The following is an 18221-nucleotide window of genomic DNA, read 5'->3' as shown; positions in this document are numbered from 1 at the left end:
TTCCCTTTTTAGAGACAGCCAGGGTGCTGCTCCAGCAGTGAAACACCCAACTTTAAAGTGCCACTGTCACATACACACTATGTAGAGCCACTGCCACTAACACACTATAAGGAGCGTGTATGCGAAGTGCCCAGAGGCTTACGGCCATACAACTCTGAACACGCCCGATCTAGTCTGATCTCGGTAGCTAAGCAGGGTCGGGCCTGGTTGGTACTTGGATGGGAGACCTCCTGGGAATACCAGGTGCTGTAAGCTTTTCCACTTCCCTTTTTAGAGACAGCCAGGGTGCTGCTCCAGCAGTGAAACACCCAACTTTAAAGTGCCAATGCCACTGCCACATACACACTATAAGGAGCGTGGATGCAAAGGGCCCACAGGCTTACGGCCATACCACTCTGAACACGCCCGATCTCGTCCGATCTCGGAAGCTAAGCAGGGTCGGGTCCTTATATGAGACAGCCAGGGTGCTGCTCCAGCAGTGAAACACCCAACTTTAAAGTGCCACTGCCACTGTCACATACACACTATGTAGAGCCACTGCCACTGCCACTGTCACATACACACTATATAGAGCCACTGCCACTTACACACTATAAGGAGCGTGTATGCGAATGGGCCAGAGGCTTACGGACATACCACTCTGAACACGCCCGATCTCATCTGTTCTCGGAAGCTAAGCAGGGTCGGGCCTGGTTAGTACTTGGATGGGAGACCGCCTGGGAATACCAGGTGCTGTAAGCTTTTCCACTTCACTTTTTAGAGACTGCCAGGGCGCTGCTCCAGCAGTGAAACACCCAACTTTAAAGTGCCACTGCCACTGTCACATACACACTATGTAGAGCCACTGCCACTGCCACTGCCACATACACACGATGTAGAGCCACTGCCACGGTCACATACACACTATGTCGAGACACTGCCACTGCCACATACACACTATGTAGAGACAATGCCACTGACACATACACACTATAAGGAGCGTGTATGCAAAGAGCCCACAGGCTTACGGCCATACCACTCTGAACATGCCCGATCTCGTCTGATCTCGGAAGCTAAGCAGGGTCGGGCCTGGTTAGTACTTGGATGGGAGACCGCCTGGGAATTTCAGGTGCTGTAAGCTTTTCCACTTCCCTTTTTAGAGACAGCCAGGGTGATGCTCCAGCAGTGAAACACCCAACTTTAAAGTGCCACTGCCACTGTCACATACACACTATGTAGAGCCACTGTCACATACACACTATGTAGAGCCACTGCCACTGCCACATACACACTATAAGGAGCGTGTATGGGAAGGGCCCTGAGGCTTACGGCCATACCACTCTGAACACGCCCGACCTCGTCTGATCACGGTAGTTAAGCAGGGTTGGGCCTGGTTATTACTTGGATGGGAGACCTCCTGGGAATACCACGTGCTGTAACCTTTTCCACTTCCCTTTTTAGAGAAAGCCAGCGTCCTGCTCCAGCAGTGAAAGACCCAGCTTTAAAGAGCCACTGCCACTGTCACATACACACTATGTAGAGCCACTGCCACTGCCACTGCCACTAACACACTATAAGGAGCGTGTATGCGAAGGGCCCAGAGGCTTACGGCCATACCACTCTGAACACGCCCGATCTCGTCTGATCTCGGTAGCTAAGCAGGGTCGGGCCTGGTTAGTACTTGGATGGGAGACCAACTGGGAATCCCAGGTGCTGTAAGCTTTTCCACTTCCCTTTTTAGAGACAGCCAGGGTGCTGCTCCAGCAGTGAAACACCTAGCTGAACTCATTGAACGCTCCACGCCTTGAGCAGAGTGCCACAGATACGGAGCACCAGGGCCACGAAGCTGCGTCGGACGCGCCTGTCAAGCTGTAGTCCGCGGTGAGGTGCTTAAGCGTGGGCCCACGAGTTGGGCTGGTGGGCAAGGTTGTTGGAGCTTTCTGCAGGCTGAACAGATTGGGATTGTCACATACACACTATGTAGAGACAATGCCAATGCCACATACACACTATAAGGAGCGTGTATGCGAAGGGCCCACATACTTACGGCCATACCACTCTGAACACGCCCGATCTCGTCTGATCTCGGAAGCTAAGCAGGGTCGGGCCTGGTTAGTACTTGGATGGGAGACCGCCTGGGAATACCAGGTGCTGTAAGCTTTTCCACTTCACTTTTTAGAGACACCCAGGGCGCTGCTCCAGCAGTGAAACACCCAACTTTAAAGTGCCACTGCCACTGTCACATACACACTATGTAGAGCCACTGTCACATACACACTATGTAGAGCCACTGCCACTGCCACTGCCACATACACACTATGTAGAGCCACTGCCACTGTCACATACACACTATGTAAAGCCACTGCTACTGCCACTGCCACATACACACTATAAGGAGCGTGTATGCGAAGGGCCCAGAGGCTTACGGCCATACCACTCTGAACACGCCCGATCTCGTCTGATCTCGGAAGCTAAGCAGGGTCGGGCCTGGTTAGTACTTGGATGGGAGACCGCCTGGGAATACCAGGTGCTGCAAGCTTTTCCACTTCACTTTTTAGAGACAGCCATGGCGCTGCTCCAGCAGTGAAACACCCAACTTTAAAGTGCCACTGCCACTGTCACATACACACTATGTAGAGCCACTGCCACATACACACTATGTAGAGCCACTGCCACTGCCACATACACAATATATATAGAGACAATGCCACTGCCACATACACACTATAAGGAGCGTGTATGCAAAGTGCCCACAAGCTTACAGGCTGACGGCCATACCACTCTGAACACGCCTGATCTCATCTGATCTCGGAAGCTAAGCAGGGTCGGGCCTGGTTAGTACTTGGATAGGAGACTGCCTGGGAATACCAGGTGCTGTAAGCTTTTCCACTTCCCTTTTTAGAGACAGCCAGGGTGCTGCTCCAGCAGTGAAACACCCAACTTTAAAGTGCCACTGTCACATACACACTATGTAGAGCCACTGCCACTAACACACTATAAGGAGCGTGTATGCGAAGTGCCCAGAGGCTTACGGCCATACAACTCTGAACACGCCCGATCTAGTCTGATCTCGGTAGCTAAGCAGGGTCGGGCCTGGTTGGTACTTGGATGGGAGACCTCCTGGGAATACCAGGTGCTGTAAGCTTTTCCACTTCCCTTTTTAGAGACAGCCAGGGTGCTGCTCCAGCAGTGAAACACCCAACTTTAAAGTGCCAATGCCACTGCCACATACACACTATAAGGAGCGTGGATGCAAAGGGCCCACAGGCTTACGGCCATACCACTCTGAACACGCCCGATCTCGTCCGATCTCGGAAGCTAAGCAGGGTCGGGTCCTTATATGAGACAGCCAGGGTGCTGCTCCAGCAGTGAAACACCCAACTTTAAAGTGCCACTGCCACTGTCACATACACACTATGTAGAGCCTCTGCCACTGCCACTGTCACATACACACTATATAGAGCCACTGCCACTTACACACTATAAGGAGCGTGTATGCGAATGGGCCAGAGGCTTACGGACATACCACTCTGAACACGCCCGATCTCATCTGTTCTCGGAAGCTAAGCAGGGTCGGGCCTGGTTAGTACTTGGATGGGAGACCGCCTGGGAATACCAGGTGCTGTAAGCTTTTCCACTTCACTTTTTAGAGACTGCCAGGGCGCTGCTCCAGCAGTGAAACACCCAACTTTAAAGTGCCACTGCCACTGTCACATACACACTATGTAGAGCCACTGCCACTGCCACTGCCACATACACACGATGTAGAGCCACTGCCACTGTCACATACACACTATGTCGAGACACTGCCACTGCCACATACACACTATGTAGAGACAATGCCACTGACACATACACACTATAAGGAGCGTGTATGCAAAGAGCCCACAGGCTTACGGCCATACCACTCTGAACATGCCCGATCTCGTCTGATCTCGGAAGCTAAGCAGGGTCGGGCCTGGTTAGTACTTGGATGGGAGACCGCCTGGGAATTTCAGGTGCTGTAAGCTTTTCCACTTCCCTTTTTAGAGACAGCCAGGGTGATGCTCCAGCAGTGAAACACCCAACTTTAAAGTGCCACTGCCACTGTCACATACACACTATGTAGAGCCACTGTCACATACACACTATGTAGAGCCACTGCCACTGCCACATACACACTATAAGGAGCGTGTATGGGAAGGGCCCTGAGGCTTACGGCCATACCACTCTGAAAACGCCCGATCTCGTCTGATCACGGTAGTTAAGCAGGGTTGGGCCTGGTTATTACTTGGATGGGAGACCTCCTGGGAATACCACGTGCTGTAACCTTTTCCACTTCCCTTTTTAGAGAAAGCCAGCGTCCTGCTCCAGCAGTGAAAGACCCAGCTTTAAAGAGCCACTGCCACTGTCACATACACACTATGTAGAGCCACTGCCACTGCCACTGCCACTAACACACTATAAGGAGCGTGTATGCGAAGGGCCCAGAGGCTTACGGCCATACCACTCTGAACACGCCCGATCTCGTCTGATCTCGGTAGCTAAGCAGGGTCGGGCCTGGTTAGTACTTGGATGGGAGACCAACTGGGAATACCAGGTGCTGTAAGCTTTTCCACTTCCCTTTTTAGAGACAGCCAGGGTGCTGCTCCAGCAGTGAAACACCCAGCTGAACTCATTGAACGCTCCACGCCTTGAGCAGAGTGCCAGAGATACGGAGCACCAGGGCCACGAAGCTGCGTCGGACGCGCCTGTCAAGCTGTAGTCCGCGGGGAGGTGCTGAAGCGTAGGCCCACGAGTTGGGCTGGTGGGCAAGGTTGCTGGAGCTTTCTGCAGGCTGAACTGCGTGGGATTGTCACATACACACTATGTAGAGACAATGCCACTGCCACATACACACTATAAGGAGCGTGTATGCGAAGGGCCCAGAGGCTTACGGCCATTCCACTCTGAACACGCCTGATCTCGTCTGATCTCGGAGCTAAGCAGGGTCGGGCCCTTTTTAGAGACAGCCTGGGTGCTGCTCCAGCAGTGAAACACCCAACTTTAAAGTGCCACTGCCACTGTCACATACACACTATGTAGAGCCACTGCCACTGCCACTGTCACATACACACTATGTAGAGCCACTGTCACATACACATTATGTAGAGCCATTGCCACTGCCACTGCTACATACACACTATAAGGAGCGTGTATGCAAAGGGCCCACAAGCTTACGGCCATACCACTCTTAACACGCCCGATCTCGTCTGATCTCGGAAGCTAAGCAGGGTCTGGCCCATTTTAGAGACAGCCAGGGTGCTGCTCCAGCAGTGAAACACCCAACTTGAAAGTGCCACTGCCACTGTGACATACACACTATGTAGAGCCACTGCCACTGCCACTGCCACATACACTCTATGTAGAGCCACTGCCACTATCACATACACTCTATGTAGAGCCACTGCCACTGCCACATACACACTATAAGGAGCGTGTATGCGAAGGGCCCACAGACTTACGGCCATACCACTCTGAACACGCCTGATCTCGTCAAATCTCGGAAGCTAAGCAGGGTCAGGCCTGGTTAGTACTTGGATGGGAGACATCCTGGGAATACCACGTGCTGTAAGCTTTTCCACTTCACTTTTTAGAGACAGCCAGGGCGCTGCTCCAGCAGTGAAACACCCAACTTTAAAGTGCCACTGCCACTGTCACATACACACTATGTAGAGCCACTGCCACTGCCACAAACACACTATGTATAGCCACTGCCACTGCCACATACACACTATAAGGAGCGTGTATGCAAATGTCCCACAGGCTTACGGCCATACCACTCTGAACACGCCCGATCTCGTCTGATCTCGGAAGCTAAGGAGGGTCAGGCCTGGTTAGCACTTTGATGGGAGACAGACTGGGAATACCAGGTGCTGTAAGCTTTTCCACTTCCCTCTTTAGAGACAGCCATGTTGATGCTCCAGCAGTGAAACACACAGCTTTAAAGAGCCACTGCCACTGTCACTTACACACTATGTAGAGCCAGTGCCACATACACACTATGAAGAGCCACTGTCAAATACACACTATGTAGAGACACTGCCACTGCCACATACACAGTATAAGAAGCGTGTATGCAAAGGGCCCACTGGCTTACGGCCATTCCACTCTGAACACACCCGATCTCGTCTGATCTCGGAAGATAAGCAGGGTCGGGCCTGGCTAGTACTTGAATGGGAGACCGCCTGGGAACACCAGGTGCTGTAAGCTTTTCCACTTCACTTTTTAGAACCAGCCAGGGCGCTGCTCCAGCAGTGAAACACCCAACTTTAAAGTGCCACTGCCAATGTCACATACACACTATGTAGAGCCACTGCCACATACACACTATAAGGAGCGTGTATGCAAAGGGCCCACAGGCTTACGGCCATTCCACTCTGAACACGCCTGATCTCGTCTGATCTCGGAAGCTAAGCAGGGTCGGGCCCTTTTAAGAGACAGCCTGGGTGCTGCTCCAGCAGTGATACACCCAACTTTAAAGTGCCACTGCCACTGTCACATACACACTATGTAGAGCCACTGCCACTGCCACTGTCACATACACACTATGTAGAGTCACTGTCACATACACACTATGTAGAGCCACTGCCACTGCCACTGCCACTAACACACTATAAGGACCGTGTATGCGAAGGGCCCAGAGGCTTACGGCCATACCACTCTGAACACGCCCGATCTCGTCTGATCTCGGAAGCTAAGCAGGGTCGGGCCTGGTTAGTACTTGGATGGGAGACCGCCTGGGAATACCAGGTGCTGTAAGCTTTTCCACTTCACTTTTTAGAGACACCCAGGGCGCTGCTCCAGCAGTGAAACACCCAACTTTAAAGTGCCACTGCCACTGTCACATACACACTATGTAGAGCCACTGCCACATACACACTATAAGGAGCGTGTATGCAAAGGGCCCACAGGCTTACGGCCATTCCACTCTGAACACGCCTGATCTCGTCTGATCTCGGAAGCTAAGCAGGGTCGGGCCCTTTTTAGAGACAGCCTGGGTGCTGCTCCAGCAGTGAAACACCCAACTTTAAAGTGCCACTGCCACTGTCACATACACACTATGTAGAGCCACTGCCACTGCCACTGTCACATACACACTATGTAGAGGCACTGTCACATACACACTATGTAGAGCCACTGCCACTGCCACTGCCACATACACACTATAAGGAGCGTGTATGCGAAGGGCCCAGAGGCTTACGGCCATACCACTCTGAACACGCCCGATCTCGTCTGATCTCGGAAGCTAAGCAGGTTCGAGTCTGGTTAGTACTTCGATGGGAGACCGCCTGGGAATACCAGGTGCTGTAAGCTTTTCCACTTCACTTTTTAGAGACTGCCAGGGCGCTGCTCCAGCAGTGAAACACAGAGCTTTAAAGTGCCTCTGCCACTGTCACATACACACTATGTAGAGCCACTGCCACTGCCACTGCCACATACACACTATGTAGAGCCACTGCCACTGCCACATACACACTATGTAGAGCCACTGCCACTGCCACTGCCACATACACACTATGTAGAGCCACTGCCACTGCCACATACACACTATAAGGAGCGTGTATGCAAAGTGCCCACAGGCTTACGGCCATACCACTCTGAACACGCACGATCTCGTCTGATCTCGGAGGCTAAGCAGGTTCGGGCCTGGTTAGTACTTGGATGGTAGACCGCCTGGGAATACCCGGTGCTGTAAGCTTTTCCACTTCCCTTTTTAGCGACTGCCAGGGTGCTGCTCCAGCAGTGAAACACACAGTTTTAAACTGCCACTGCCACTGCCACTGTCACAAATACAATATGTAGAGCCACTGCCACATACACACTATAAGGAGCATGTATGCAAAGTCCTCACAGGCTTACGGCCATACCACTCTGAACACGCACGATCTCGTCTGATCTCGGAGGCTAAGCAGGTTCGGGCCTGGTTAGTACTTGGATGGTAGACCGCCTGGGAATACCAGGTGCTGTAAGCTTTTCCACTTCCCTTTTTAGAGACTGCCAGGGTGCTGCTCCAGCAGTGAAACACACAGTTTTAAACTGCCACTGCCACTGTCACAAACACAATATGTATAGCCACTGCCACATACACACTATAAGGAGTGTGGATGCGAGGGGCCCAGAGGCTTACGGCCATACCACTCTGAACACGCCCGATCTCGTCTGATCTCGGAAGATAAGCTGGCTCGGGCCTGGTTAGTACTTGGATGGGAGACCGCCTGGGAATACCAGGTGCTGTAAGCTTTTCCTCTTCCCTTTTTAGAGACAGCCAGGGTGCTGCTCCAGCAGTGAAACACCCAACTTTAAAGTGCCACTGTCACATACACACTATGTAGAGACAATGCCACTGCCACATACACAATATAAGGAGCGAGTATGCAAAGGTCCCACAGGCTGACGGCCATACCACTCTGAACACCCCCGATCTCGTCTGATCTCGGAAGCTAAGCAGGATCAAGCCTGGTTAGTACTTTGATGGGATTCCGCCTGGGAATACCAGGTGCTGTAAGCTTTTCCACTTCCCTTTTTAGAGACAGCCAGGGTGCTGCTCCAGCAGTGAAACACCTAGCTGAACTCATTGAACGCTCCACGCCTTGAGCAGAGTGCCAGAGATACGGAGCACCAGGGCCACGAAGCTGCGTCGGACGTGCCTGTCAAGCTGTAGTCCGCGGGGAGGTGCTTAAGCGTGGGCCCACGAGTTGGGCTGGTGGGCAAGGTTGCTGGAGCTTTCTGCAGGCTGAACTGATTGGGATTGTCACATACTCACTATGTAGAGACAATGCCACTGCCACATACACACTATAAGGAGCGTGTATGCAAAGGGCCCACAGGCTTACGGCCATACCACTCTGAACATGCCCGATCTCGTCTGATCTCGAAAGCTAAGCAGGGTCGGGCCTGGTTAGTACTTGGATGGGAGACCGCCTGGGAATACCAGGTGCTGTAAGCTTTTCCACTTCACTTTTTAGAACCAGCCAGGGCGCTGCTCCAGCAGTGAAACACCCAACTTTAAAGTGCCACTGCCACTGTCACATACACACTATGTAGAGCCACTGTCACATACACTCTATGTAAAGCCACTGCCAATGCCACTGCCACATACACACTATATAGAGACAATGCCACTGCCACATACACACTATAAGGAGCGTTTATGCAAAGTGCCCACAAGCTAACATGCTTACGGCCATACCACTCTGAACACGCCCGATCTCGTCTGATCTCGGAAGCTAAGCAGGGTCGGGCCCTTTTTAGAGACAGCCAGGGTGCTGCTCCAGCAGTGAAACACCCAACTTTAAAGTGCCACTGCCACTGTCACATACACACTATGTAGATCCACTGCCACTGCCACTGCCACATACACACTATGTAGAGCAACTGCCACTGCCACTGCCACATACACACTATGTAGAGACAAAGCCACTGCCACATACACACTATAAGGAGCGTGGATGCAAAGGGCCCACAGGCTTACGGCCATACCACTCTGAACACGCCCGATCTCGTCCGATCTCGGAAGCTAAGCAGGGTCGGGTCCTTTTTAGAGACAGCCAGGGTGCTGCTCCAGCAGTGAAACACACAACTTTAAAGTGCCACTGCCACTGTCACATACACACTATGTAGAGCCACTGCCACTGCCACTGTCACATACACACTGTATAGAGCCACTGCCACATACACACTATAAGGAGCGTGTATGCGAAGGGGTCAGAGGCTTAAGGACATACCACTCTGAACACGCCCGATCTCGTCTGTTCTCGGAAGCTAAGCAGGGTCGGGCCTGGTTAGTACTTGGATGGGAGACCGCCTGGGAATACCAGGTGCTTTAAGCTTTTCCACTTCACTTTTTAGAGACAGCCAGGGTGCTGCTCCAGCAGTGAAACACCCAACTTTAAAGTGCCACTGCCACTGTCACATACACACTGTGTAGAGACAATGCCACTGCCACATACACACTATAAGGAGCGTGTATGCAAAGGACCCACAGGCTTACGGCCATATCACTCTGAACACCCCCGATCTCGTCTGATCTCGGAAGCTAAGCAGGATCTAGCCTGGTTAGTACTTTGATGGGATTCCGCCTGGGATACCAGGTGCTGTAAGCTTTTCCACTTCCCCTTTTAGAGACAGCCAGGGTGCTGCTCCAGCAGTGAAACACCTAGCTGAACACATTGAACGCTCCACGCCTTGAGCAGAGTGCCACAGATACGGAGCACCAGGGCCACGAAGCTGCGTTGGACGCGCCTGTCAAGCTGTAGTCCGCGGGGAGGTGCTTAAGCGTGGTCCCACGAGTTGGGCTGGTGGGCAAGGTTGCTGGAGCTTTCTGCAGGCTGAACTGATTGGGATTGTCACATACACACTATGTAGAGACAATGCCACTGCGACTGTCACAAACACACGAAGTAGAGCCACTGCCACATACACACTATAAGGAGCGTGTATGCAAAGGGCCCACAGGCTTACGGCCATATCACTCTGAAAAAGCCCGATGTCGTCTGATCTCGGAAACTAAGCAGGTTCGGGCCTGGTCAGTACTTGGATGGGAGACCCCCTGGGAATGCCAGGTGCTGTAAGCTTTTCCACTTCACTTTTTAGAGACAGCCAGGGTGCTGCTCCAGCAGTGAAACACCCAGCTTTAAAGAGCCACTGCCACTGTCACATACACACTATGTAGAACCACTGTAACATACACACTATGTAGAGCCACTACCACTGCCAGATACACACTATAAGGAGCGTGTATGCGAAGGCCCCAAAACTTACGGCCATACAACTCTGAGGACGCCTGATCTCGTCTGATCTCGGAAGGTAAGCAGGGTCGGGCCTGGTTTGTACTTGGATGGGAGAATGCCTGGGAATACCAGGTGCTGTAAGCTTTTCCACTTCCCTTTTTGGAGACAGCCAGGGTGCTGCTCCAGCAGTGAAACACCCAACTTTAAAGTGCCACAGCCACTGTCACATACACACTATATAGAGACAATGCCACTGCCACATACACACTATAAGGAGCGTGTATGCAAAGGACCCACAGTCTTACGGCCATACCACTCTGAACACGCCCGATCTCGTCTGATTTCGGAAGCTAAACAGGGTCGAGCCTGGTTAGTACTTGGATGGGAGACCGCCTGGGAATACCAGGTGCTGTAAGCTTTTCCACTGCACTTTTTAGAGACAGCCATGGCGCTGCTCCAGCAGTGAAACACCCAACTTTAGAGTGCCACTGCCACTGTCACATACACACTATGTAGAGCCACTGCCACTGCCACTACCACATACACACTATGTAGAGCCACTGCCACTGCCACATACACACTATAAGGAGCGTGTATGCAAAGGGCCCACAGGCTTATGGCCATACCACTCTGAACACGCCCGATCTCGTCTGATCTCGGAAGCTAAGCAGGGTCGGGCCTGGTTAGTACTTGGATGGGAGACCGCCTGGGAATACCAGGTACTGTAAGCTTTTCCACTTCACTTTTTAGAACCAGCCAGGGCGCTGCTCCAGCAGTGAAACACCCAACTTTAAAGTGCCACTGCCACTGTCACATACACACTATGTAGAGCCACTGCCACTGCCACTGCCACATACACAGTATATAGAGACAATGCCACTGCCACATACACATTATAAGGAGCGTGTATGCAAAGTGCCCACAAGCTAACAGGCTTACGGCCATACCAGTCTGAACACGCCCGATCTCATCAGATCTCGGAAGCTAAGCAGGGTCGGGCCCTTTTTATAGACAGCCAGGGTGCTGCTCCAGCAGTGAAACACCCAACTTTAAAGTGCCACTGCCACTGTCACATACACACTATGTAGAGCCACTGCCACTGTCACATACACACTATGTAGAGCCATTGCCACTGCCACATACACACTATAAGGAGCGTGTATGCAAAGGGCCCACAGACTTACGGCGTACCACTTTGAACACGCCCGATCTCGTCTGATCTCGGAGGATAAGCAGGGTCGGGCCTGGTTAGTACTTGGATGGTAGACCGCCTGGGAATACCAAGCGCTGTAAGCTTTTCCACTTCCCTTTTTAGAGACTGCCAGGGTGCTGCTCCAGCAGTGAAACACACAGCTTTAAACAGCCACTGTCACTGTCACATACACACTATGTAGAGCCACTGCCACATACACACTATAAGGAGCGTGTATGCGAAGACCCCAAAACTTACGGTCATACCACTCTGAGGACACCCGATCTCGTCTGATCTCGGAAGGTAAGCAGGGTCGAGCCTGGTTAGTACTTGGATGGGAGAATGCCTGGGAATACCAGGTGCTGTAATCTTTTCCACTTCCCTTTTTAGAGACAGCCAGGGTGCTGCTCCAGCAGTGAAACACCCAACTTTAAAGTGCCACTGCCACTGTGACATACACACTATGTAGAGCCACTGCCACTGCCACTACCACATACACACTATGTAGAGCCACTGCCACTATCACATACACACTATGTAGAGCCACTGCCACTGCTACATACACACTATAAGGAGCGTGTATGCAAAGGGCCCACAGGCTTACGGCCATACCACTCTGAACACGCCCGATCTCGTCTGATCTCGGAAGCTAAGCAGGGTCGGGCCTGGTTAGTACTTGGATGGGAGACCGCCTGGGAATACCAGGTGCTGTAAGCTTTTCCACTTCCCTTTTTAGAGACAGCCAGGGTGCTGCTCCAGCAGTGAAACACCCAACTTTAAAGTGCCACTGCCACTGTCACATACACACTATGTAGAGCCACTGCCACTGCCACTGTCACATACACACTATGTAGAGCCACTGTCACATACACACTATTTAGAGCCACTGCCACTGCCACATACACACTATAAGGAGCGTGTATGCGAAGGGCCCAGAGGCTTACGGCCATACCACTCTGAACACGCCCGATCTCATCAGATCTCGGAAGCTAAGCAGAGTCGGGCCCTTTTTATAGACAGCCAGGGTGCTGCTCCAGCAGTGAAACACCCAACTTTAAAGTGCCACTGCCACTGTCACATACACACTATGTAGAGCCACTGACACTGCCACTGTCACATACACACTATGTAGTGCCACTGTCACATACACACTATGTCGAGCCACTGCCACTGCCACTGCCACATACACACTATGTAGTGCCACTGTCACATACACACTATGTCGAGCCACTGCCACTGCCACTGTCACATACACACTATGTAGAGACAATGCCACTGCCACTGCCACTGTCACATACACACTATGTAGAGCCACTGCCACATACACACTATAAGGAGCGTGTATGCAAAGGTCCCACAGGCTTACGGCCATACCACTCTGAACACCCCCGATCTCGTCTGATCTCGGAAGCTAAGCAGGATCAAGCCTGGTTAGTACTTTGATGGGATTCCGCCTGGGAATACCAGGTGCTGTAAGCTTTTCCACTTCCCTTTTCAGAGACAGCCAGGGTGCTGCTCCAGCAGTGAAACACCTAGCTGAACACATTGAACGCTCCACGCCTTGAGCAGAGTGCCACAGATACGGAGCACCAGGGCCACGAAGCTGCGTTGGACGCGACTGTCAAGCTGTAGTCCGCGGGGAGGTGCTTAAGCGTGGTCCCACGAGTTGGGCTGGTGGGCAATTTTGCTGGAGCTTTCTGCAGGCTGAACTGATTGGGATTGTCACATACACACTATGTAGAGACAATGCCACTGCCACAAACACACTATAAGGAGCGTATCTGCAAAGGGCCCACAGGCTTACGGCCATACCACTCTGAACACGCCCGATCTCGTCTGATCTCGGTAGCTAAGCAGGGTCGGGCCTGGTTAGTACTTGGATGGGAGACCGCCTGGGAATACCAGGTGCTGCAAGCTTTTCCACTTAACTTTTTAGAGACAGCCATGGCACTGCTCCAGCAGTGAAACAACCAACTTTAAAGTGCCACTGCCACTGTCACATACACACTATGTAAATCCACTGCCACTGCCACTGCCACATACACACTATAAGGAGCGTGTATGCGAAGGGCCCAGAGGCTTACGGCCATATCACTCTGAACACGCCCGATCTCGTCTGATCTCGGAAGCCAAGCAGGGTCGGGCCTGGTTAGTACTTGGATGGGAGACCGCCTGGGAATACCAGGTGCTGTAAGCTTTTCCACTTCCCTTTTTAGAGACAGCCAGGGTGCTGCTCCAGCAGTGAAACACCCAACTTTAAAGTGCCACTGCCACTGTCACATACACACTATAAAGAGCCACTGCCACTGTCACATACACACTATGTAGAGCCACTGCCACTGCCACTGCCACATACACACTATAAGGAGCGTGTATGCGAAGGGCCCAGAGGCTTACGGCCATACCACTCTGAACACGCCCGATCTCGTCTGATCTCGGAAGCTAAGCAGGTTCGGGTCTGGTTAGTACTTCGATGGGAGACCTCCTGGGAATACCAGTTGCTGTAAGCTTTTCCACTTCCCTTTTTAGAGACAGCCAGGGTGCTGCTCCAGCAGTGAAACACCTAGCTGAACTCATTGAACGCTCCACGCCTTGAGCAGAGTGCCAGAGATACGGAGCACCAGGGCCACGAAGCTGCGTCGGACGCGCCTGTCAAGCTGTAGTCCGCGGGGAGGTGCTGAAGCGTGGGCCCACGAGTTGGGCTGGTGGGCAAGATTGCTGGAGCTTTCTGCAGGCTGAACTGCGTGGGGTTGAGGAGGCCACAGTGTGTTGATGAAGTACGGGTATCAGTGCTCATAGACGCTGCCAAGAGCTGCTGATGCGGTCACATGCGCACTATGAAAAGCCACTGACTCTGTGACGTAAACACTATAAAGAGCCACTGCCACTGTCACATACACACTATGTAGAGCCACTGTCACATACACACTATGTAGAGCCACTGCCCCTGCCACTGCCACATACACACTATGTAGAGCCACTGCCACATACACACTATGAAGAGCCACTGTCAAATACACACTATGTAGAGACACTGCCACTGCCACATACACAGTATAAGAAGCGTGTATGCAAAGGGCCCACAGGCTTTCGGCCATTCCACTCTGAACACGCCCGATCTCGTCTGATCTCGGAAGCTAAGCAGGGTCGGGCCTGGTTAGTACTTGAATGGGAGACCGCCTGGGAATACCAGGTGCTGTAAGCTTTTCCACTTCACTTTTTAGAACCAGCCAGGGTGCTGCTCCAGCAGTGAAACACCCAACTTTAAAGTGCCACTGCCACTCTCACATACACATTATGTAGAGCCACTGCCACTGCCACTGCCACATACACACTATATAGAGACAATGCCACTGCCACATACACACTATAAGGAGCGTGTATGCAAAGTGCCCACAAGCTTACAGGCTTACGGCCATACCACTCTGAACACGCCCGATCTCATCTGATCTCAGAAGCTAAGCAAGGTCAGGCCTGGTTAGTACTTGGATGGGAGACCGCCTGGGAATACCAGGTGCTGTAAGCTTTTCCACTTCACTTTTTAGAGACAGCCAGGGCGCTGCTGCAGCAGTGAAACACCCAAATTTAAAGTGCCACTGCTACTGTCACATACACACTATGGAGAGCCACTGTCACATACACACTATGTAGAGCCACTGCCACTGCAACTGTCACATACACACTAAGTAGAGCCACTGCCACATACACACTATAAGGAGCGTGTATGCGAAGTGGCCAGAGGCTTACGGCCATACCACTCTGAACACGCCCGATCTCGTCTGATCTCGGAAGCTAAGCAGGGTCGGGCCTGGTTAGTACTTGGATGGGAGACTGGATGGGAGACCGCCTGGGAAAACCAGGTGCTGTAAGCTTTTCCACTTCACTTTTTAGAGACAGCCAGGGCGCTGCTCCAGCAGTGAAACACCCAACTTCAAAGTGCCACTGCCACTGTCACATACACACTATGTAGAGCCACTGTCACATACACACTATGTAGAGCCACTGCCACTGCCACTGCCACATACACAATATAAGGAGCGTGTATGCGAAGGGCCCAGAGGCTTACGGCCATACCACTCTGAACACGCCCGATCTCACCTGATCTCGAAAGCTAAGCAGGGTCGGGCCTGGTTAGTACTTAGATGGGAGACCGCCTGGGAATACCAGCTGCTGTAAGCTTTTCCACTTCACTTTTTAGAGACAGCCACCGCGCTGCTCCAGCAGTGAAACACCCAGCTTTAAAGAGCCACTGCCACTGTCACACACACACTATGTAGAGCCACTGCCACTGCCACTGCCACATACACACTATGTAGAGCAACTGCCACTGCCACATACACACTATGTAGAGACAATGCCACTGCCACATACACACTATAAAGAGCGTGTATGCAAAGTGCCCACAGGCTTACGGCCATACCACTCTGAACACGCCCGATCTCATCTGATCTCGGAAGCTAAGCAGGGTTTGGGCCTGGTTAGTACTTGCATGGGAGACCGCCTGGGAATACCAGGTGGTGTAAGCTTTTCCACTTCACTTTTTAGAACCAGCCAGGGCGCTGCTCCAGCAGTGAAACACCCAACTTTAAAGTGCCACTGCCACTGTCACATACACACTATGTAGAGCCACTGCCACTGTCACATACACACTATGTAGAGCCACTGTCACATACACACTATGTACAGCCACTGCCACTGCCACATACACACTATAAGGAGCGTGTATGCGAAGGTCCCACAGACTTACGGCCATACCACTCTGACAGGCCCCATCTCGTCTGATCTCGGAGGCTAAGCAGGGTCGGGCCTGGTTAGTACTTGGATGGTAGAACGCCTGGGAATACCAGGTGCTGTAAGCTTTTCCACTTCCCTTCTTAGAGACAGCCAGGGTGCTGCTCCAGCAGTGAAACACCTAGCTTTAAAGAGCCACTGCCACTGTCACATACACACTATGTAGAGAAACTGCCACTGCCACTGCCACATACACACTATAAGGAGCGTGTATGTGAAGGGCCCAGAGGCTTACGGCCATACCACTCTGAACACGCCCGATCTCATCAGATCTCGGAAGCTAAGCAGAGTCGGGCCCTTTTTATAGACAGCCAGGGTGCTGCTCCAGCAGTGAAACACCCAACTTTAAAGTGCCACTGCCACTGTCACATACACACTATGTAGAGCCACTGACACTGCCACTGTCACATACACACTATGTAGTGCCACTGTCACATACACACTATGTCGAGCCACTGCCACTGCCACTGCCACATACACACTATGTAGTGCCACTGTCACATACACACTATGTCGAGCCACTGCCACTGCCACTGCCACTAACACACTATAAGGAGCGTGTATACGAAGTGCCCAGAGGCTTACGACCATACCACTCTGAACACGCCCGATCTCGTCTGATCTCGGTAGCTAAGCAGGGTCGCGCCTGGTTAGTACTTGGATGGGAGACCTCCTGGGAATACCAGGTGCTGTAAGCTTTTCCACTTCCCTTTTTAGAGAGAGCCAGGGTGCTGCTCCAGCAGTGAAACACCCAGCTGAACTCATTGAACGCTCCACGCCTTGAGCAGAGTGCCAGAGATACGGAGCACCAGGGCCACGAAGCTGAGTCGGACACGCCTGTCAAGCTGTAGTCCGCGGGGAGGTGCTTAAGCGTGGGCCCACGAGTTGGGGTGGTGGGCAAGGTTGCTGGAGCTTTCTGCAGGCTGAACTGCGTGGGGTTGAGGAGGCCACAGTGTGTTGATGAAGTACGGGTATCAGTGCTCATAGACTCTGCCAAGGGCTGCCGATGCGGTCACATACGCACTATGAAAAGCCGCTGACTCTGTGACGTACACACTATAAAGAGCCACTGCCACTGTCACATACACACTATGTAGAGCCACTGCCACATACACACTATAAGGAGCGTGTATGGGAAGGGCCCAGAGGCTTACGGCCATACCACTCTGAACACGCCCGATCTCGTCTGATCTCGGAAGCTAAGCAGGGTCGGGCCTGGTTAGTACTTGGATGGGAGACCGCCTGGGAATACCAGGTGCTGTAAGCTTTTCCACTTCACTTTTTAGAGACAGCCAGGGTGCTGCTCCAGCAGTGAAACACCCAACTTTAAAGTGCCACTGCCACTGTCACATACACACTATGTAGAGCCACTGCCACTGCCACTGCCACACTATAAAGAGCCACTGCCACTGTCACATACACACTATGTAGAGCCACTGCCACTACCACTGCCACATACACACTATAAGGAGCGTGTATGCGAAGGGCCCACAGACTTACGGCCATAC

General features: G+C 52.3%; 32 non-coding genes and 13 pseudogenes across 32 annotated transcripts in view; all 45 read left to right on the top strand.

Moving 5' to 3' along the window:
• The first annotated feature begins 136 nt into the window (after window positions 1-136).
• Window positions 137-255, top strand: LOC139306057 (5S ribosomal RNA). Its single transcript, XR_011599389.1, has one exon. It is a non-coding gene; the product is annotated as a 5S ribosomal RNA (ribosomal RNA).
• Window positions 256-622: 367 nt separating this feature from the next.
• Window positions 623-741, top strand: LOC139282107 (5S ribosomal RNA). The gene has a single exon (XR_011597223.1). It is a non-coding gene; the product is annotated as a 5S ribosomal RNA (ribosomal RNA).
• A 260-nt stretch (window positions 742-1001) lies between these two features.
• On the top strand, window positions 1002-1120 carry LOC139281905 (5S ribosomal RNA). The gene has a single exon (XR_011597029.1). It is a non-coding gene; the product is annotated as a 5S ribosomal RNA (ribosomal RNA).
• Window positions 1121-1302: 182 nt separating this feature from the next.
• Window positions 1303-1421, top strand: LOC139307667 (5S ribosomal RNA; annotated as a pseudogene).
• Window positions 1422-1582: 161 nt separating this feature from the next.
• On the top strand, window positions 1583-1701 carry LOC139281956 (5S ribosomal RNA). The gene has a single exon (XR_011597078.1). It is a non-coding gene; the product is annotated as a 5S ribosomal RNA (ribosomal RNA).
• A 319-nt stretch (window positions 1702-2020) lies between these two features.
• Window positions 2021-2139, top strand: LOC139281696 (5S ribosomal RNA). The gene has a single exon (XR_011596895.1). It is a non-coding gene; the product is annotated as a 5S ribosomal RNA (ribosomal RNA).
• A 260-nt stretch (window positions 2140-2399) lies between these two features.
• On the top strand, window positions 2400-2518 carry LOC139281804 (5S ribosomal RNA). Its single transcript, XR_011596935.1, has one exon. It is a non-coding gene; the product is annotated as a 5S ribosomal RNA (ribosomal RNA).
• Window positions 2519-2743: 225 nt separating this feature from the next.
• On the top strand, window positions 2744-2862 carry LOC139282064 (5S ribosomal RNA). Its single transcript, XR_011597180.1, has one exon. It is a non-coding gene; the product is annotated as a 5S ribosomal RNA (ribosomal RNA).
• Window positions 2863-3005: 143 nt separating this feature from the next.
• LOC139306049 (5S ribosomal RNA) lies at window positions 3006-3124 on the top strand. Its single transcript, XR_011599387.1, has one exon. It is a non-coding gene; the product is annotated as a 5S ribosomal RNA (ribosomal RNA).
• A 367-nt stretch (window positions 3125-3491) lies between these two features.
• On the top strand, window positions 3492-3610 carry LOC139282106 (5S ribosomal RNA). The gene has a single exon (XR_011597222.1). It is a non-coding gene; the product is annotated as a 5S ribosomal RNA (ribosomal RNA).
• Window positions 3611-3870: 260 nt separating this feature from the next.
• LOC139281904 (5S ribosomal RNA) lies at window positions 3871-3989 on the top strand. Its single transcript, XR_011597028.1, has one exon. It is a non-coding gene; the product is annotated as a 5S ribosomal RNA (ribosomal RNA).
• A 182-nt stretch (window positions 3990-4171) lies between these two features.
• Window positions 4172-4290, top strand: LOC139307368 (5S ribosomal RNA; annotated as a pseudogene).
• Window positions 4291-4451: 161 nt separating this feature from the next.
• LOC139281848 (5S ribosomal RNA) lies at window positions 4452-4570 on the top strand. Its single transcript, XR_011596975.1, has one exon. It is a non-coding gene; the product is annotated as a 5S ribosomal RNA (ribosomal RNA).
• Window positions 4571-5456: 886 nt separating this feature from the next.
• LOC139307810 (5S ribosomal RNA) lies at window positions 5457-5575 on the top strand (annotated as a pseudogene).
• Window positions 5576-5763: 188 nt separating this feature from the next.
• LOC139307791 (5S ribosomal RNA) lies at window positions 5764-5882 on the top strand (annotated as a pseudogene).
• A 209-nt stretch (window positions 5883-6091) lies between these two features.
• On the top strand, window positions 6092-6210 carry LOC139281971 (5S ribosomal RNA). The gene has a single exon (XR_011597092.1). It is a non-coding gene; the product is annotated as a 5S ribosomal RNA (ribosomal RNA).
• A 433-nt stretch (window positions 6211-6643) lies between these two features.
• LOC139282105 (5S ribosomal RNA) lies at window positions 6644-6762 on the top strand. The gene has a single exon (XR_011597221.1). It is a non-coding gene; the product is annotated as a 5S ribosomal RNA (ribosomal RNA).
• A 433-nt stretch (window positions 6763-7195) lies between these two features.
• LOC139305638 (5S ribosomal RNA) lies at window positions 7196-7314 on the top strand. The gene has a single exon (XR_011599311.1). It is a non-coding gene; the product is annotated as a 5S ribosomal RNA (ribosomal RNA).
• Window positions 7315-7580: 266 nt separating this feature from the next.
• On the top strand, window positions 7581-7699 carry LOC139307088 (5S ribosomal RNA). The gene has a single exon (XR_011599579.1). It is a non-coding gene; the product is annotated as a 5S ribosomal RNA (ribosomal RNA).
• Window positions 7700-7854: 155 nt separating this feature from the next.
• Window positions 7855-7973, top strand: LOC139306666 (5S ribosomal RNA). The gene has a single exon (XR_011599509.1). It is a non-coding gene; the product is annotated as a 5S ribosomal RNA (ribosomal RNA).
• Window positions 7974-8122: 149 nt separating this feature from the next.
• Window positions 8123-8241, top strand: LOC139303718 (5S ribosomal RNA). Its single transcript, XR_011598967.1, has one exon. It is a non-coding gene; the product is annotated as a 5S ribosomal RNA (ribosomal RNA).
• A 149-nt stretch (window positions 8242-8390) lies between these two features.
• On the top strand, window positions 8391-8509 carry LOC139307694 (5S ribosomal RNA; annotated as a pseudogene).
• A 319-nt stretch (window positions 8510-8828) lies between these two features.
• LOC139281992 (5S ribosomal RNA) lies at window positions 8829-8947 on the top strand. The gene has a single exon (XR_011597112.1). It is a non-coding gene; the product is annotated as a 5S ribosomal RNA (ribosomal RNA).
• Window positions 8948-9711: 764 nt separating this feature from the next.
• LOC139304516 (5S ribosomal RNA) lies at window positions 9712-9830 on the top strand. The gene has a single exon (XR_011599122.1). It is a non-coding gene; the product is annotated as a 5S ribosomal RNA (ribosomal RNA).
• A 155-nt stretch (window positions 9831-9985) lies between these two features.
• Window positions 9986-10103, top strand: LOC139307710 (5S ribosomal RNA; annotated as a pseudogene).
• A 352-nt stretch (window positions 10104-10455) lies between these two features.
• LOC139307651 (5S ribosomal RNA) lies at window positions 10456-10574 on the top strand (annotated as a pseudogene).
• Window positions 10575-10755: 181 nt separating this feature from the next.
• LOC139307831 (5S ribosomal RNA) lies at window positions 10756-10874 on the top strand (annotated as a pseudogene).
• Window positions 10875-11029: 155 nt separating this feature from the next.
• On the top strand, window positions 11030-11148 carry LOC139305167 (5S ribosomal RNA). The gene has a single exon (XR_011599234.1). It is a non-coding gene; the product is annotated as a 5S ribosomal RNA (ribosomal RNA).
• Window positions 11149-11342: 194 nt separating this feature from the next.
• Window positions 11343-11461, top strand: LOC139281919 (5S ribosomal RNA). The gene has a single exon (XR_011597043.1). It is a non-coding gene; the product is annotated as a 5S ribosomal RNA (ribosomal RNA).
• A 447-nt stretch (window positions 11462-11908) lies between these two features.
• On the top strand, window positions 11909-12026 carry LOC139281675 (5S ribosomal RNA; annotated as a pseudogene).
• Window positions 12027-12174: 148 nt separating this feature from the next.
• On the top strand, window positions 12175-12293 carry LOC139307718 (5S ribosomal RNA; annotated as a pseudogene).
• Window positions 12294-12520: 227 nt separating this feature from the next.
• Window positions 12521-12639, top strand: LOC139282094 (5S ribosomal RNA). The gene has a single exon (XR_011597210.1). It is a non-coding gene; the product is annotated as a 5S ribosomal RNA (ribosomal RNA).
• A 643-nt stretch (window positions 12640-13282) lies between these two features.
• Window positions 13283-13401, top strand: LOC139307532 (5S ribosomal RNA; annotated as a pseudogene).
• A 319-nt stretch (window positions 13402-13720) lies between these two features.
• On the top strand, window positions 13721-13839 carry LOC139282047 (5S ribosomal RNA). The gene has a single exon (XR_011597164.1). It is a non-coding gene; the product is annotated as a 5S ribosomal RNA (ribosomal RNA).
• A 161-nt stretch (window positions 13840-14000) lies between these two features.
• LOC139281997 (5S ribosomal RNA) lies at window positions 14001-14119 on the top strand. Its single transcript, XR_011597116.1, has one exon. It is a non-coding gene; the product is annotated as a 5S ribosomal RNA (ribosomal RNA).
• Window positions 14120-14313: 194 nt separating this feature from the next.
• LOC139304170 (5S ribosomal RNA) lies at window positions 14314-14432 on the top strand. The gene has a single exon (XR_011599063.1). It is a non-coding gene; the product is annotated as a 5S ribosomal RNA (ribosomal RNA).
• Window positions 14433-15008: 576 nt separating this feature from the next.
• On the top strand, window positions 15009-15127 carry LOC139282130 (5S ribosomal RNA). Its single transcript, XR_011597246.1, has one exon. It is a non-coding gene; the product is annotated as a 5S ribosomal RNA (ribosomal RNA).
• Window positions 15128-15329: 202 nt separating this feature from the next.
• On the top strand, window positions 15330-15448 carry LOC139304681 (5S ribosomal RNA). Its single transcript, XR_011599153.1, has one exon. It is a non-coding gene; the product is annotated as a 5S ribosomal RNA (ribosomal RNA).
• Window positions 15449-15663: 215 nt separating this feature from the next.
• On the top strand, window positions 15664-15794 carry LOC139304968 (5S ribosomal RNA; annotated as a pseudogene).
• A 188-nt stretch (window positions 15795-15982) lies between these two features.
• On the top strand, window positions 15983-16101 carry LOC139305505 (5S ribosomal RNA). The gene has a single exon (XR_011599285.1). It is a non-coding gene; the product is annotated as a 5S ribosomal RNA (ribosomal RNA).
• Window positions 16102-16328: 227 nt separating this feature from the next.
• Window positions 16329-16448, top strand: LOC139304751 (5S ribosomal RNA). Its single transcript, XR_011599160.1, has one exon. It is a non-coding gene; the product is annotated as a 5S ribosomal RNA (ribosomal RNA).
• A 215-nt stretch (window positions 16449-16663) lies between these two features.
• On the top strand, window positions 16664-16781 carry LOC139281730 (5S ribosomal RNA; annotated as a pseudogene).
• Window positions 16782-17292: 511 nt separating this feature from the next.
• On the top strand, window positions 17293-17411 carry LOC139304646 (5S ribosomal RNA). Its single transcript, XR_011599142.1, has one exon. It is a non-coding gene; the product is annotated as a 5S ribosomal RNA (ribosomal RNA).
• A 450-nt stretch (window positions 17412-17861) lies between these two features.
• Window positions 17862-17980, top strand: LOC139282083 (5S ribosomal RNA). Its single transcript, XR_011597199.1, has one exon. It is a non-coding gene; the product is annotated as a 5S ribosomal RNA (ribosomal RNA).
• Window positions 17981-18207: 227 nt separating this feature from the next.
• Window positions 18208-18221, top strand: part of LOC139305985 (5S ribosomal RNA) — a 119-nt gene continuing 105 nt past the window's right edge. Inside the window, exon 1 of the ribosomal RNA XR_011599376.1 lies at window positions 18208-18221. This exon is cut by the window's right edge and continues 105 nt beyond it. This is a non-coding gene — a ribosomal RNA (5S ribosomal RNA).

Source organism: Enoplosus armatus, chromosome 2 (genome assembly GCF_043641665.1).
Source record: "Enoplosus armatus isolate fEnoArm2 chromosome 2, fEnoArm2.hap1, whole genome shotgun sequence".
NCBI lineage: Eukaryota > Metazoa > Chordata > Actinopteri > Centrarchiformes > Enoplosidae > Enoplosus > Enoplosus armatus.
This window is presented reverse-complemented; position numbering and strand designations above follow the sequence as displayed.